This window comes from Belonocnema kinseyi, chromosome 3 (assembly GCF_010883055.1).
Source record: "Belonocnema kinseyi isolate 2016_QV_RU_SX_M_011 chromosome 3, B_treatae_v1, whole genome shotgun sequence".
Classification (NCBI taxonomy): Eukaryota; Metazoa; Arthropoda; class Insecta; order Hymenoptera; family Cynipidae; genus Belonocnema; species Belonocnema kinseyi.
In genome coordinates this window covers 87,653,592-87,670,463 of record NC_046659.1, presented here as the reverse complement: position 1 = coordinate 87,670,463, position 16,872 = coordinate 87,653,592, and the positions used below count along the sequence as shown (strand labels likewise).

Sequence of the window (16,872 nt, the reverse complement as noted above, 5' to 3'; positions counted from 1 at the left end):
TTTAATGAATATTTGTATAGGATAAGAAACCTTTTCTTGTAGCCCCGCGGCGCCTCCTTCGATTAAGATTTTCCAAGGTTTCGATTCGTTTTTGAAGAATCATAATAAGAGCTTCAAGACGATTTTAAAGAGATTCTTTTTGAGGATATCAATTTAAAATTTTTCCTAAACCATTTATTTGCTAATTTCATGTATTTGAAGGACATCATCGACAGTGATGAAATCGCAATTCGAGAAAGTAAGCCCGCAAGATTTTAACCAAATAGTTAAATTTGCAATCAAAAAGCTTAATTTTCTACCAACTAAAACGGAATCGCAACCAAAGAGATTAATTTTCAACCAAAACGAGGAAACTTAAAAAAAAATTGATGTTCGAGAAAGTATTTGAACTTTTAACCCTTGAGTGGATTTTTCAAAAAAAAAAATATTTTAATTTTGAATCGAACCAGTTGAATTCAAGTAAAAAATAACGATTTTTAAACAGATATTTGAATTTTCAATAAAATAGAATAACTGTTGAATAAAGTGGTTAAATTTTTAACAAAATAACACGCATTTCAACTAAATAATATGTATTATCAACCAATAATATCATTTCTAATGAAAAAATTTCAGTCCCTACGTAATAAAATACGTGAAATGCGTATAAGACAAAATTATATATTTAAAAAAATTGTCATCTTTATAATTTTGTTATATTCGTAAATAATCATTTTTTAAATTTCTGCTTCTTTACAATAGAATATTTTTTAGCTGATATTAAAGAAGCTTTTGAAATTCTGAGAGTTTTCAACTAATGAAAACTAAAAAACAAAACTAGGCTTAAAGTTCTAAGTAAACAAAAACAGTCCAAGTAGGTTTGTCGAATAGTAATTTTTGAGTGTCTCAAATTTGTTGTTTGTAGCACACTTCGAACAATACTTTGGACAAGTCAGAGTTCGGCACTTAAAAGAATATTCTACAAGAAATTGACGAGAATAAAGAATCAAAATATAGTTAATAATAAAAATATTTTTAAAAAACTTAAACTTGTGCATTTTTTAATTTTATTGTTTATCTATCTGTAAACCTTTGATCTTCTTCAATTTCATGGTGTATTTTCATCATTAAAAAGTGCTGAAATTTTTATCAGATTCATCCCCTTTTTCGGAAGAAAATTTCCTCTTTTATCTAAAATAAAACTACTGAATCCTTGCCTTCTGTAAATTTAAATTTAATTGTTTATTGCATAGAACACAAATTTGTATTTGCATAGGCAGTTCCAAGTGTGTTTAGACATATTATACATTTTCGCTCTTTGAAATCATGAGTAGAATAAACATTTTTTCGTTAATATACATTATATATTATTTCACATTATAATTAAGAAACTTCACATTATAGCTTTAGTTTTTCATTCCGGACATTTTCTTCATTTCTTTTATACTTTTGCACTTCCGGAAATTGCTGCTTTTGTCACTTGTTTTAGGTACGTGCTTGCAGTATCTTGAAGGTTTAGCCTCAGGTTCTAATAAAGATATTTTTATATTTCTTTTTACTTCTTTCTACTCTTTTCACTCTTTTCCTCGAGCTTCCGATTAGTGTTTTTATGTGCGATTGGTATAGTCCCACTGAGGCAATCACTACCAACCGTTTCTGCCGTTCTCCATTGACAATCAAACGATTGGTCCAGCGGTTACGTTCTCTGCAAACGGGAACTTGTTACTTCCATTTTTCCCAATAGTTTTTGTTGCTGTTGTTATCCTCTGACTTCCTGTAGTGAATTTGCATGCAACAGCGCAGGGGAAACCAGTACGAGATGAATAGAAAAACCTTCACAGTCGTAATATTGATAAATGATGAACAAGTGGGGAAAGTATTACATAACAAATTGAAGCTGAAACATTCTTTTCAAAGATAGGAATGCCATCACATAAATCATATTGGCCATTTATTCTTTATTTCATACTTCTGTAACACGTTGAGATTTTTTTTTGATGGTATAATTTATTCACCTCGCACTGAATAAGACTTATCATAAAAACACATAAAATATATTTTTGAATCTAATTCCCTAAGAATTCATATTTAGCGGACAATCATTCCATCGCTATGTCAAAAACATACATTTTTAATTTATAATTAAAAAGTAGAAAAGAAGTTGCAAAAACATTGATTATAGTAATTTTTTAAATATTGTTACTCATAAAAAACACTTACATAACGTTTGATTTAAAACCCTGTCAATTTTTTCTTATACAGTTCGTACTGAGATGCACCTCGTACGGGTTTTCTCAACAGGGTGTCCAAAAAGAAACGAAACACAGAAATAATCTCCCAGGTAAAATGTTTTTTCAAAAGGGTCAAGGTCATTCTTGGAGTAACTTTGAACTAGAAATCCAGTGTTAACCTTGAATTTGGCCTTGAGCTTGACCTTTAAGGTTATTTCAAGGTCAACTCTGTTTTTTAAAAATGAGAACCCCTATTTTTGACAACGGAAATCGAAAGAGCGGGGAATTTTACGTCCAAACATGTAGTCACTTAATAGGTCCAGGACGATCTTGAACTTCAGCTAAATGTTTCTAAGCTTGAACCAGGTATGGGTCAGGTCCTATCTGTACTGCTGTGGCTCAGGTGTTTGCGAAAAAGTACGAGACCATTCTTCCAGTAAATTTTACCGATAAATGTGACAGGGCGTTAAATTTAAAAAAATTGACCTTTAAATGACCTTCAAGGTCACGTTCAAAGTCAAATTCAAGTTTACCACTATATTTCTCATTAAAAGTTACTCCAAGAATGACCTTGACCTTTTGCGTAAACCTCTGTGCCGAAGCAGTACAGATTGAACCCGACCCATACCTGCGTCAAGCGTAAAACCTTCAGCTGAAGTACAGTGTCATCCTTGACCCATGAACTTAACTTTGGACCTAAAATTTCCTGCTCTTGCGATTGTCGTTATCAAAAATAGGGGTTCCTATTTGAAAAAACAAAGTTGACCTTGTAAGAACCTAGAAGGCAAAGCTCAAGGTCATCCTTGACCTATGAGCTGAGCACAATGTTTGGACGTAAAATTTACCGCTCTTTTGATAGCCGTTGTCAAAAATAGGGATTCCCTTTTAAAAAAACAAAGTTGACCTTGAAAGAACCTTGAATGTAAAGCTCAAGGTCACCCCTGATCAATGACCTAAGTACATGTTTGGGCGTAAAATTTCCCGCAGTTTTGATTGCCGTTATTAAAATTATTTGAAGTCTTCTAAATTGACCGCGAAAAATGAGAATTGACCGTTAGAAAACTGGAAAATGACCAGGAATTTACAATCACCCGTCAAGTGACCACCCTGATGGAGATTTAGTTCAGCAAAGAGACTTGTTCAAAATTAAATGGGTTATTATTAAAGCATTTTCAATTGAACAATTTATCTTCAAAGCGTTCAGGATTAAAAGATTTGAAAATTTAACCGTGGAAATTTTCACAAGAGCTTGTGTTGTGGAATGATTTCTTTGAATATAAAAGACAGCAAGTTTCTATATAGCAACTCTTTGCTTTGAATAAAAGTACTTCGCTGTGTTTATTTAATTGAATAAGTTAATTTCATATACGCGCTTGATAGTTGATAAAGCTTGGCGATTCAAAATTACTTCAGAGGTATCAACTTTGTAGAAGAGTGCGGACACGAAATCCATTTAATACACTTATCTTTGCTTCCACAGCTAGGAAAAGCAGTTGCTTTTCAAGTTTATTAGATAAAAGCAAAACCAGCCGTTGTAAAGTTCTAGCTTAATCTTATTCGCGGAGCATATTGCACGTAAGACCGGCAAGCGAGTTGTAGAAATTATCAATTGAAATGTAGATATGTCGCATATGACACATATTCAGTTGCTAATTTTGTAAGTTACACTGATAGAAATGAATTGGCAGTACAACAATATTTATCACTAGTTTTATTATATTTTATTGCTGGTATAGATACAGCCATAGATGATGTTTGTTTTGGCTATCCGATTATTGTTGCTTATGAAGACAGGCGCGCAGGCGCGAGCGAGATTCGCCTGTGGTGAACTAAACAAAGTAAGTCGGGTAAATCACTCATACAGAGTGTATTGCTAAACGACAAAATTTGAAAGCTAGCTCGCTTAGGTAAACTTTTAATAGGATTACACATTTCATGTAATTACAAAGCGTATATTGCATTTTTGTACCACACATGAATAAGTTGTATTTAAAATATTTCAGTAAGTGCATTTTGTAATATTTATGATTGCAGTACACGTATTATATTATGAATGTACTCATAATTTGCTAACCTACGATCGTATGGTTAAATCAATGATACTATTTCTATCAGCGTACTTGTGATGTAATCCTCTCAAACCTTCAAACTGCCCCTGTAACGGTCCCTTCTCATTTTTCAAAGAATTTTTCCTCTTGTTTTCTAGATACATCTCCTTTTTCTCCTTTTCGCGATTTTTTGCTTAGATGACAATTCCATTGATAGAGCCTGATATGAAAATCCAACCACTATTATATTTTTGTTTTGAAATTCCTTTTTTTTTTGGTTAAAACTTGAAATATTTAGTCAAAAATTTACTTATCTAAAAAAAATTCTTTTTTACAAATTCATCCCATTTGATGAATATTTAACTATTTTGTTGAAAGTTTATTCAATTTCTAGTTGAAAACTTTTTTTTGATTCAAAAATTCGAATATTTGATTGAAAGTTAATGTACTTTGTTTAAAATCTCTTCTTCTTTTTAGTAAATTAATGTTCTGTATTAGAAAGTCATATTTTTGTTTGAATGTTGAACTGTTATGTTGAAATTTAATTTTTTGTCGAAAATTTATAATTTTTCTTGAAAATTCGTCTCTTTGATTGAGGATTTAACTATTTTGCTGAAAAATTGTTGGTTGAATCATTTTATTTGAAAATTGAACACTGTATTTGGTTTTTGTATGCACTTTTTTATTACAAATATATACTTCGGGTGAAATATTCAACTTTTTGGTTAAGAATTATTTTTTGTTTTGTTGAAAATTCATATATATATATTTGGTTCAACTTTAAATTCTTGATTGAAAAATCAATTACTGAGCTAAAAGTTCAACTAATTGATATAAAAATCGGTTTTTTGGATTTACGTCTGTAGTTAAAAATTTTAATTTACGTTTTTGGATGAAAATATATTGTTTGTTCGTTGAAAATTTAACTATTCGGTAGAAAATTGATGTATTTTGTTGAAAATCCATGTTTTGGATAAGGATTCATGTATTTCTTTAATTCGCATTTTTGATGAAATTTAACGGGCTGAAAATAAGTTCATTGTTGAAAGTTAATTTTTCAACCGACAACTGAACAAGTCTATTTTTGGATAAAAACTTATATTTTTTCATTGAAGTTAACTGGTTGAAAATTCGTGTAGAAAATTCGTGTAGAAACGTAATATTTACATTGAAAAATTAACTACTCTATTTTTGGTTGTCAAGTTATCTGTGTTGCTTCAAAATAAAATAAGGTTAAAATTTAGAAGATTCCTACTTTAAATGATTCAATTAACTTTTTGTTTTGATTACTTTTAATGAAAAAATATCCAGCTCTGAGAGTTTGAATTTTTTAATTTCGATAGCAGCGAGAAATTTTTTGGAACTGGGAAAGGACCGGGAATTTTGTTCTTTGGTCAAAATGGTAACCTTGTCCTTACCAACTAGGAATATTAAACATTTTCCAATATTAGAAAACCTATTTTAGAGTGGGACTAAATTAAATTGGATAGGTTGCACACCATTTTTACAACTTTATGTTACTTATACATATCTCTAATTAATTATGACAATATGTATAACTCTTATATTTGTTTACTGTTTTACTTTATGCCTTTTCATATCGTATTTTGGATTGACGTCCTTTTAATCAATTTCTACCTACGAGAGTTGGAGTTCTTCAATTTCAATGACCGTGAAAATTTTTCGCGAAGTTGAAAAAAAAAACGACTGAAAAATTGTTTCCTAGAAAAAAACGGCCAATCTGTACACACATTTAAGTATAGTCATAAATTAAATTGATTTAGTTTGTCTCATACGTGAAGTACAACCATTTTTCTTTTTTATTACAGTTTAGCCACAAATATTTACTGAAATTTAAGGCAATCAACAATAAATACAAGGTTTAATCTATTGAAAGTAATTGATAGTTTTTGACTATATCGTCACCAATCGATAAATATGTACTCATAGTAAATAAGCTTTATTTTTCGGTTTTCAGTCTAGAAAATTTTTTCAACTGGTATTTAAAAACAAAACCTTAATTGTAGAAATCGCCCTTCCTCTCATTCTTGAGACCTTCCATATTTAACTAAAAACTAAAATAATAATAGTTATCCTCGTATTTATTATGCTTTTGATTTTCTTCTTGTTCACTTAACCTTCAATCTTCACCTATTAAATTTAAATTTATATTAACTCAAATTCATAAGCTACCTTTGCCTACTGGAGAAGCGTTACTGATGTAGCTACAATTGTTGTCTCTATTAAAATTTGATCCCTTTGAAGATACAACTGGAGGCTCCTTTGGAAAAAATTCATCGTTTTGTGTTCCTATTCAGCAAGGGGGGTTCTTTAGAAACCCAAAAAATTGTTGCTTACAAAAACCGCGTTTTTTTCTCTGTTACCCCGGTCGGTTTCATCTTAGGTCTTTTATTTTTCTGGTTGCGCCCGGGCCCTTCAGGTTCAATTCTCCGTGTATTACCTGACACCTGAGATGTTACTGCTAATTGATCAGGTGGAGGGGAAGCTCCAACTATATGTCCAACCCGATTCTTGTGTACCAAAAATTGAATGCCTCTTATAGTAGCAACATATGTTTTAATATTATTCCCAAGTGCTGGTCGCTTATTCCCATCTAACTTGAAAACATTGTTTAGGCGTCCATACTCGTCACGTTCAAACACAAACTCTACCTCTTTTGACAAAATATTAAATTGATAGCATCTGTGGTAATCAATTTCAGGAGTTATCTGAACATTATTATATGTGCGGCCTGAGTTCTTTCCTCTTCCTGCATAACGAGTAGTTTCTTCCACGTGAAATTCTTCCTCTGGTATATCTTCGATGAATGTTGGTCGTGCGTTAGGATTTGCGGGTGGCAGCCGTGCATAACTGAATCCAACATTTAACCCTGTTAAAATAAAAAAAAAACTATTGTTGAAGATTTTTTAATTTTAGCAATTCCAACTATGTGCATACTCCCCGTATGGAAACGTTTTCTACTAGTTATTTGCTGATTAGCCACTAGTTGGAGGCTCTTCTTTTTTTAATGATTTGGTGAAAAACCAGTTTTCACTATCAGGGATCGTCCATAAACTGCGTTACCACTTTACGTGAAGGGGGGGGGGGGTCTCACAAAATCTACTAATTATTCTTTTGTTTACAAATTTATGTTTTTAGTTGAAAATTGAACTTTTCGTTTGAGAAATCTTGAATTTGATTTAAAATCCCTCTTTATTGGTAGTAAATTAAACTCTTTAAGCTTTAATTAGTAAAACTTTTATGGCTTAAATTATTAATTGAGTATTTAATGGAATATTTATATTTTTACATGTCAATAATGAAATTGTAAAAAATACAGAAATTTACATTGCTAAAGTAATTTGAAGGGTAGATCAGCAAAATGAATGGATTCACATTTGGCCGATTTTCAGGAGACAAAAAATGTTCTATAAGGTATAATTTTCAGTTTAATTAAAAACTATAAATTTGGTTTCTAGACTATTAGTTTCTAAATAAAGGCGAAAAGATTTTGATTTTAAAAAGTCAACCGATTCCGACTAAATGAACGAGATAGCTGTTATAGTTTGAGGGCGGGTCGCGCGTTTTTACTACTACTTTGCACGGTAATTAAAAATCGATTTCTCAATTTCATTAAAAACTAAAAATTTATTTTTTATGCCATGAGTTTGAAAATGATAGAGAACAAGGTTTTAAACGAAAATCAACCTCTTATGAAAAAATAGAGGGGAACGTTTTTGAGGAAATTATCGTTTTTGGTCATTTTTTTAAGGACGCCGGGCACGAACTTGGAGTTCTATATAAAATTCTATTAGGGTTTAAATTAAAGGTGAAATATTGTGCTTTAGTATGTGTATTAAAAAAGAAAGATTTCCTCTGCCCATATTTTTGATTCAAAATTTTAAAGTTCATATATAAAACAACTTCAGGTAATGAAAATTCAATTATGATTTCAAGATAACAATAATTGTAAGATTTTCGAAACGTATCTTTACTCAACTTTCTTTAAATAGAAAATTATTTTTTCTATCAGTTATTTTTTAAATGCTTTCTTCTTTATCATTATTTACCTTTTTCGCTCACAATCTCATAATCTTAGAAAAACAATTATTTTAGAAAGAAAATGTATCGGGGTGGGTGGGATTATGTAACTTTTTAAATTTAATTTCAACTTTTTCGAAATTCACGTCGGTTGTCTTTTTTTCTGGACATTTCAATTGTCACAATAATTAAAATGAAACAGTCAACGGGAATTTCGTAAATCTGGAAGTTCAAATGAAACTGAACTATGTAAATTTAAATCAGTGAAAATTTTACGAATTGAATTAGTAATTAGGTATTTCAATAATAAAGTAGTAATGTTTTAATGTTTTATTCATGTATATTTTAATAATTAATTCAATAAAAAAATTAATTGATTAATTTTTAATTAATTGTTTTTAAAGTTCCTTTTCTCACTTTTCTCATATGAACTCGTTGATCCACGACTGTATAACGAGGCACAGTGTAACGAGGTTATAACCCAGTGATTCAAGCTGTTCTCAAAAGGAATTTGGCTTAATGGCAGAATAATAATAAAATAGCAAAGAATATAGAAATAACTTAAAATTGAAACTTACCAACAAGATTAAACAAAACCGTGAACGCAAGAAGCATATTGCAAATAAGGAACTTCATTTTTTCAGATAGATTACGTTTGTGATGACTGATAAGCTTCGAATAAATTTACGCATTTGTATCGATTACGCAAGTATACTCTGACTTATAAAACTTTAGGAATTACCCAATTTTATAATGTGTGTAGAACATAAAGTAGAGGCTATAAAATATATTTTAACCACAACAAATAAATAAAATTTATAGGCGGCGATTATCAGACTTTAGACTGTATTTTTCTTCTGAAAAAATTACGAATAAATTAAATTTTTTGTCTATAGGTTTATATTTTTGTACATAATTTTATTTAAAAGAATGCATAAAAACGGGAGCTTTTTAAATGTTTAATCTTTTAATTATTTTAAATATTTTTTATAAGATCTTAACGCAGTTGGATAATAAATTTAATTTATTTAGTTTAACTGATACATAGTTTTGATTAAATAAAATATTTAAAAAAATACAAACCTTGACATTTATTTTAAAGAAAGTAATTGAAAATCTTTTCGATCATTATTCAGAAAAATAAAATTATAAAATATAAAATTATGTGTGGCTTGGTTGCCCCAATATATCCCGGCTAGCCCCGTTTGACGATAAATAGTAAATATGTTTAATATAAATATGTTACTGCAGAAAATTGAAAAAAAAAACTAATTGGGGAAAAATCACAAATTTACTCTACTAAAGTGTATTGATGGGTAGCACACCAAAGGGAATCAATCTATATTTGGCCAATTTTCAGAAGAGACAAGACACGTTCTATAAAATCTAATTTTTAGATCAATAAAAAATTGAAAATTCTGTTTCTAGATTGTTATTTACTAAATGAAGCTGAAAAGATTTCGATTAAATAAACTGAACCGGTTTCGAATAAGTGAAGAAGATAGCTGTTATTAGCTGCTTTTTTGTAAAAAAATGAAGATTAAATAAAAATTATCAATAAAATTTATATTCATTAGAACATTAATGTAATGAATATAATAAGTGAAATAATCGAAACGTAGTTGGGTATAGTAATGCATTAAATATTATTAACTAATTCATTTTGGATAATCGTAGATTAATAAAAAATTGAAAATTCCGTTTCTAGATTGTTATTTACTAAATGAAGCTGAAAAGATTTTGATTAAAAAAACTGAACCCGTTCCGAGTAAGTGAGCGAGATAGCTGTTATTTTGAGGTTTGGTACGCGTGTTTTTATTACTTTTTTATGAACTCAATAAAGATCTATTATTATTATAAAAAAGTTAATTGTTTAAACAATTAATTTTTGTCACAGGCTTAAGATGGTTGCTATCCAACATGTCGAAGGCATTTTTGGTTAGAGTTGGGTTTTTATTTTTGATTATTTAATATGGGGCTGTCCCGGTATATATCATCAGTCAAGGACGCATTTTTATAATGGAATCAAGTGATCTGAGGAGAGCAGTGTGTCCCGATATATTGGACAAAGCCTGGTTTTTATCCCATCATTGACGGACTGGTTGGCAGTCAAGTACACGATGGGGGGGACTACAGCTTAAGGTGGGTTCCGAACTACCAAAACCTCGATAAAGGTACATAGAAAAATTTCCAGAGGTATCAGTTCAGGGATCGAACCCCGTACCTCTGAGGTGAAGTCCGAGCATCTAACCAACTCTCAATTTAATTAATTTAATTAAAAACTGAGAATTATTTTTAAATATAATAAGTTCGTTAATAGAGGAGAAAAAGTTGATAAAAAATCAGCTGCTTTTGAGAAAATGGAGGAGGGAGTTTTTGGCCATTCGCTTGGGTGCGGTGAGGAGTAGTGAGCGAGTTTGTAAAAATGAGTAGAATTGCTTTTAAAGAATATACAAAAAACTTAAAATTGAAAATTAACAACAATATTAAACAAAATCGTAAATTCAGGGAGTATATTGTAAATGAGGTACTTCATTTTTTCAGATAGATTTCGTTTGCAGTGATATATTTTCTCCTATATAGATATAGTAATTCCAACTTAATTGCGCAACTCTTGATTTGTAAAACCTTTGAAATGACTCAGTTGTACAATGTACATAGACCACGTGGCAGAAAAAAAATGTAAAAAACGATGAGCGAACCTTGAACATTATTTATCATTTGATAACAATGCGAAGGTATTATATTTTTTCTATCACTCTATATTTTTGTGCTGAATTTAAAGTCTTATAGTCAAAAATGTAAAAACTTTACATTAAAAACTATTTTTGCGAAAAAAACACAACATTTCGTGATTCCTCTGTAATTTGAGGAATCAAAATAATATTACTAATGATATGAACCATTCTTTTTAATGAAAAAATCATAACACAAAAAATGTATTTACCATGTTTTATTCTATTGAATTTTTTCTTACTGGCGCTTTTTACTAATTTTTAAAAAAGAATTGAATATTAACGTCAATACACTAGTAATCGTCACCTTAAACCGAATTGGAAATTTAAAATGCTTATAAATGTATTTAAAACCCAATTTTTATTTTCACAAAGGGCTAAATCGAATAAAGCACATATAGAAAAACTCAATTTCGATTACTTAACATGATATTTCATTGGAGCCAATTTTACTTTACGATTAGAGTTCAAATTATGAAAATGCGTTACTTATCGCTAGGCACATAACCAAGTATTAACATGAGAAAATTATACTAATTTGATCAAATGATATTTAAACTTACCTAAAATCACAAGTTTTATCATGCGCGGCAAGAGCGAATCTTGTAATGTGAAAAATACTGGGCCATCTGACGATATCCAATGCAATGGCGATTAACAGTGCATCTATCTTAATTATTTGTGGCTAATTTCTTCCGGGGAAATAATTCTCTGCAACTCTGATGTTTCTAATTTTCAAAAGTAAATTTTTTTATTGCAAAAATTGTTAAAAAATGTGTTCAAAAGAAAACATTCATAAACAAATAACTATATTTAAACATGATTCACTTATTTTGTAAATTCGAAAATTTAAAGTGGTAGGGAATGTTTTTTTCAGGAAAATAAGCAATGGCTGATTAAAATTGGTAAACAAAACTATAATATCTTCTGTTTGATAATTCCCTTTTGGCCAGAAACGTATGTTTAATTTTTTTTAGGTATAGTCTTTAGTGCTGAATAATAACGCAAAATTAGAATTTTTTAAAACAAATTCTTCCATATGCTAGAACTTTCATAAGATGTTTTAAAAACAGTTTTTTGGATTGTGTAAACTGACAATTTTGTTGAAATAATTTAAACATATCGTGTCTGAAATTCTAGCTGCTGTAAGTGATTGAATATTTAATCAGTAGATGCAAGCAATTATTGTTAGAAAATTAAGAACAAAAGCCATAATCAATATATATATATATAAATATAAAGTTTAGAATTTTTAACTTTTTAAAGTTCCAAAGTTTGAAAATGACTCGTAATGCCAACATAAGAAAATCTGTATACTAAATTCTTTTAAATAAAGTGATTAATTGTACATTCAGTCGTTAACTTTTACAACACGATCAGATATAAAAAAACGAGTTGAAAAGTTTCTAGTTCACTACCTTCTTATCTCAACAAATAAATCATCTGCTGGAGTATAGTATTTATTCTTGTTTTATTCATTACAGTTTGGGCAAAATGTTTATTAAAATCAAAGACATTGAACAAGTTATATGATTAATTTTTTTTCTTTAATTTCAAGAAATAGCAAGGAATATTTTTCTAACTGATAGCGAAGTTTCAATCGACATTTTTAGTACATATCAAATGGAAAGTATTAGGATCTAAAGAAATTACAAAGAGAATTAAAACCCAGTTGTTTAATAGATTCTGAAATTCCAGCATGGTTTTTAGAATATTTCAAAGCAAATATTTAAAACAAATTTTGCATGGTTTTATTTTTCAAACAAAATCATCTGTATAAGTTGCCACGTAGTAGAGACAATAAAATATCTTTTAACAAGGAGAAATGAAGCAAACATGAAAACAGTGATTATAAAGAAAAATGAATAAATTAGCGAGCATACATTTTTGTTAAAGAAAAAATGTTAACGACACTGGGAACGATTATGAGAAACCCATAGAAGGGACTGAATAAGAAAACCTGCACAGTTAATACTTCGAAATTGGAAACAATTAGCTTGATTTTTTATTTAATAGTTTAGATATTTTTGCACGCTCAAATTTTTCAGAAAATCATTTCAATTAATTTTGTTATAATTACAGTTTTTGGTTAAGAGATTTGAAAATGATACTTTTACTGATATAATTGTAAGAAAGACCAAAGCTTAGATTTTTTTCACATTTTTTAGATATTTATTTTTATTACAGTTTTTAGATCCATTTTCTTATTCTTTTATTTTTATAATGTTATTCATTTTGGATAATCGTAGAACCTTGGGTTTCTTTTGTCGTTCTTTTTTATTATTGGGGTTTGGCTACAATTTATTTATGTTAGAAAATCAACATTAAGTACAGAGTTATAATTTTTAAAGTGAATTGTGATTTTTCAAGTATATCATCATCATTCAGAAAATATGCAGTGCTACTAATTTTTTAAATATTTTTCGGTCTTAGCTTTTCTACCTGTTATTTACAAACAAAACCTTAATTGTTGTTTTTCTTTACGGAGAAATATGTCCTCTTTCACATAATGCCTCCATCCGAGGCCCTTTTCACTTACATTTTTCACTTATCGTCTCTACCCACTTTCTTCATTGCCTCAATTGCCTTCTTTCCGCCCTCGATATACAATATACTATTACGTTGAAGTGAAGCAAAATGATTAAACGATTCTCACTCTTCTTCTCATTCTTCATCCAATCGCTTCTTCAGTTCCTGTCTCCTTATCCTATTTAACATTATTCCTCTAGCCACTTAAATTTTTCACTTATTGTCTCTACCCACTTTCTTTCTTCTTCTATTCTTACATCATATTTATTCCATTCTCAATTCCACCTTTAATCTTTCTTCATCCTCACCGCGGATTCTTTAATTCTCGGCCTTTTATATTTCTGTTCACTTCTGGGCACAAGAGGCTCAATTTTCGATGTATGATCTGTCTCTTCAGATGTTATTGCTATTTGATTGGATGGAGGGCAAGCTCCAGCAATATATCCAGCTTGAGTCTTGTGCACCAAAAATTGTATACCTTTGATAGTAGCAACAAATTTTCAAAGATTACTCCCGCGTTCTGGTCGCCTATTTCCGTTCAACTTGAAAACGTTGATTATGCGTTTATACTCGTCTCGTTTAAAAACAAACTGCAATTTTTTACCTGATATATCAAATTGAAAACATTTATGGTACTCAGTATCAGCAATTGTTCGAATATTATTAAATGTGCGTTCAGAGTACTTTTTCCCCGCGAAAAAAGAGTTGTAGGTTCTAGATGAAATTTTTCCTCTGGTACATTCTCGATCACAGTTGGTTTTTCGTTAGGACCAACGGGTTGCAGCATTGCATATTGGACTCCAGAACTTAATCCTGTAAAAATAATAAAAGAGATTATTGTTGGTGATTTAAAATTTTTTAATAATTACTATTTTTAATCTCAATATATTATTGCAAACATATTATATAGCTTTAAATATTAGTTTGATGTTAAATAGTTTATTCATCAAATATTCATTATATCAGTTGAATTAAAGATGTTCCACGCCAGGTATACATATCGAGTTGTTGTGGATATAAACGATTTTATAACTAGGAAAAATAATAGTGATAGGTAGGTAAGTTATTTTTTAATTAATTTTACAATTGTGGAATTTATGCCACTTTGAATTTTTTGGATGAATTTTGTTAAAAGTGCGATAACTCGATACGTTTTGAACCGATTTTAATCAGACTTATAGGTGTTACATAGAATTCAGTAATATTTTCTTCTATCACAATTGAATTGAAATAAATTAAAAAATGTTATCTTTAATAAAAAAAACTTTGTAATATTTCCTTGTTGCCAAGTTATGCACTTTTATGCAGAAGCATGTAGTCTAGAAATAATTTTTTGTCTAAACAAGCCACACCCACAAATTTGAAGTTTATTTAAAAATTATTTTATCATAATATTTAATTCCTACACTGAAAGAAATGAATTGCTGATACAGTTATATTGCGGGTTAGATCAGCAATCTGTATGGCTGGAATAGACATATCGATGGCTGATCTAACGCGCAATATAGTTGTACCAGCAATTCATTTCTTTCAGTGTAACCTAGAAAATCCCAAATATTCCATGCAATGCTCTTTCTTTTCATTATCTACTTTTTTTGCTTCCAAGTCTATAATGTTCGAAAAACAATTGGCTTAGAAAGAAAACGTACTAAACTCTAAATTTGAAATAGAAAATTTTACTACTTTAATTACTAATTGAGTGTTCAACTAATGAAATAGTATTATTTTAACATTTGATTATAAAACAATGGGAAAAAATTATGAATTTACTTTACTGAAGCAAATTAGTGAAAATGTTAAGTCTAACGATTCAGTGTGTGTCAAATACACATGTACTCTTGTTTCTGTGAGTAATCACTCATACATGATCTCGAATCAGATCATTATAATATCAAAAGTCGATCATTCATTCAGGACGACCAACGTGCTATTGATTTCGGTATCATTTTTATGCATTTCAAAATGATATTGACTTCGGTATTATTTTCCAATTTTTATTTTATTTTGAATTTATAGTTTTCTACTAATCGTTAGTCACCAACTTTTCTCTAATTGGATTAATGCACTTTAACTATCAGCGAGTGAAAGTTCACTAATTCAGATTTTCAGAGAACCTTTAAAGAATATAAAAATGACTTGAAATTGGAATTTGCCAACAATACTAAATAAAACTGCAATCATCAGAAGTATATTAACAATAAGCCACTTAATTTTTTTCAGATTTCGTTTTCAGTGACTAAAAATTTTGAATTAAGTTTATTCCTATATATACATATAGTAATTTCTGCCACATTACGTATTTGCCTACACTCTGATTAGGAAAATCTTAAAAATCACTCAAATTTTATTAAATTATTAAATTTTCTTTTTCTTTTAATAAAATTACGAATAAAACAATTTGCGCGGTCGAATTGAAAAAATCTGGAATAAAAGAAAATTGATTTGATTCAAAGATAGTATCGTACCAAATACGTCCTATAAAACAATTCTGGAAGTATTAAATTATTGTTTCAAATTAATATTTATTTCAGTCTGTGAAATATTAACAGAGCGAAGGAAAATATATCCTTCAAGCATATTTAACTATTTAAGACTACATTTTGATTAAAAGTTACCACTGTTTAAAAAATTTGAATAATTTAAATGCAACCATTTGAATTTATTTAATACTTCAGAACTTTTCTATTTATTGCAAAGAAATATATCTTTGTATCCAAAAAATATCACAAAAGAAATTATTTCACTGAGCCGAGGCATGACTTTTTGCCTCTAGCCAAAATTTACTCAACTGCGAAATAAGCAAATCTTTGGTTTATAAAAAAAGCAAAGAAAGGAATTTCTTGTGATCTAGTCATTTTTTTAATGTATGCATCAAAACTCGATATTTAAGTGTGTTTTAGCTTCGTTGTATTAATATTTAGTAATAAATCCACTATATATAAATAATGGAATTTTACTTGTATATTGACCTTGTTTTGATATCTTGAAGATACCTGTTTGAGAAAACAGTATTAATTAGTAGGCGCTTACAAACTGTCGAAGAGCACTTATTTGAATTTGCTATTTTATAAAAAATATCACTTTTCTTATATTTTTATGAAATACTGGAACATTTAGCTTGGCGAGAAAAAGATTCAAAATGGATTGTTTTCTAAAGATTAAGTTAATGTCTTGTAATTAAATGAATTGATCTAGACGTAGTTTAGTAATTCATTTAATTCATTTAGTTTCATAATTTCATAACTTTATTCAAATTTAATAATTAATTTAGAAATTTTGAACAATGATAGTATGTAGCCCTCCTAGTAG

General features: G+C 29.2%; 1 protein-coding gene across 1 annotated transcript in view; it reads left to right on the top strand.

Moving 5' to 3' along the window:
* Positions 1-16,872, top strand: part of LOC117169914 (MAM domain-containing glycosylphosphatidylinositol anchor protein 1) — a 388,199-nt gene that overhangs the window by 7,029 nt on the left and 364,298 nt on the right. The gene's annotated exons all lie outside the window — the stretch shown is intronic.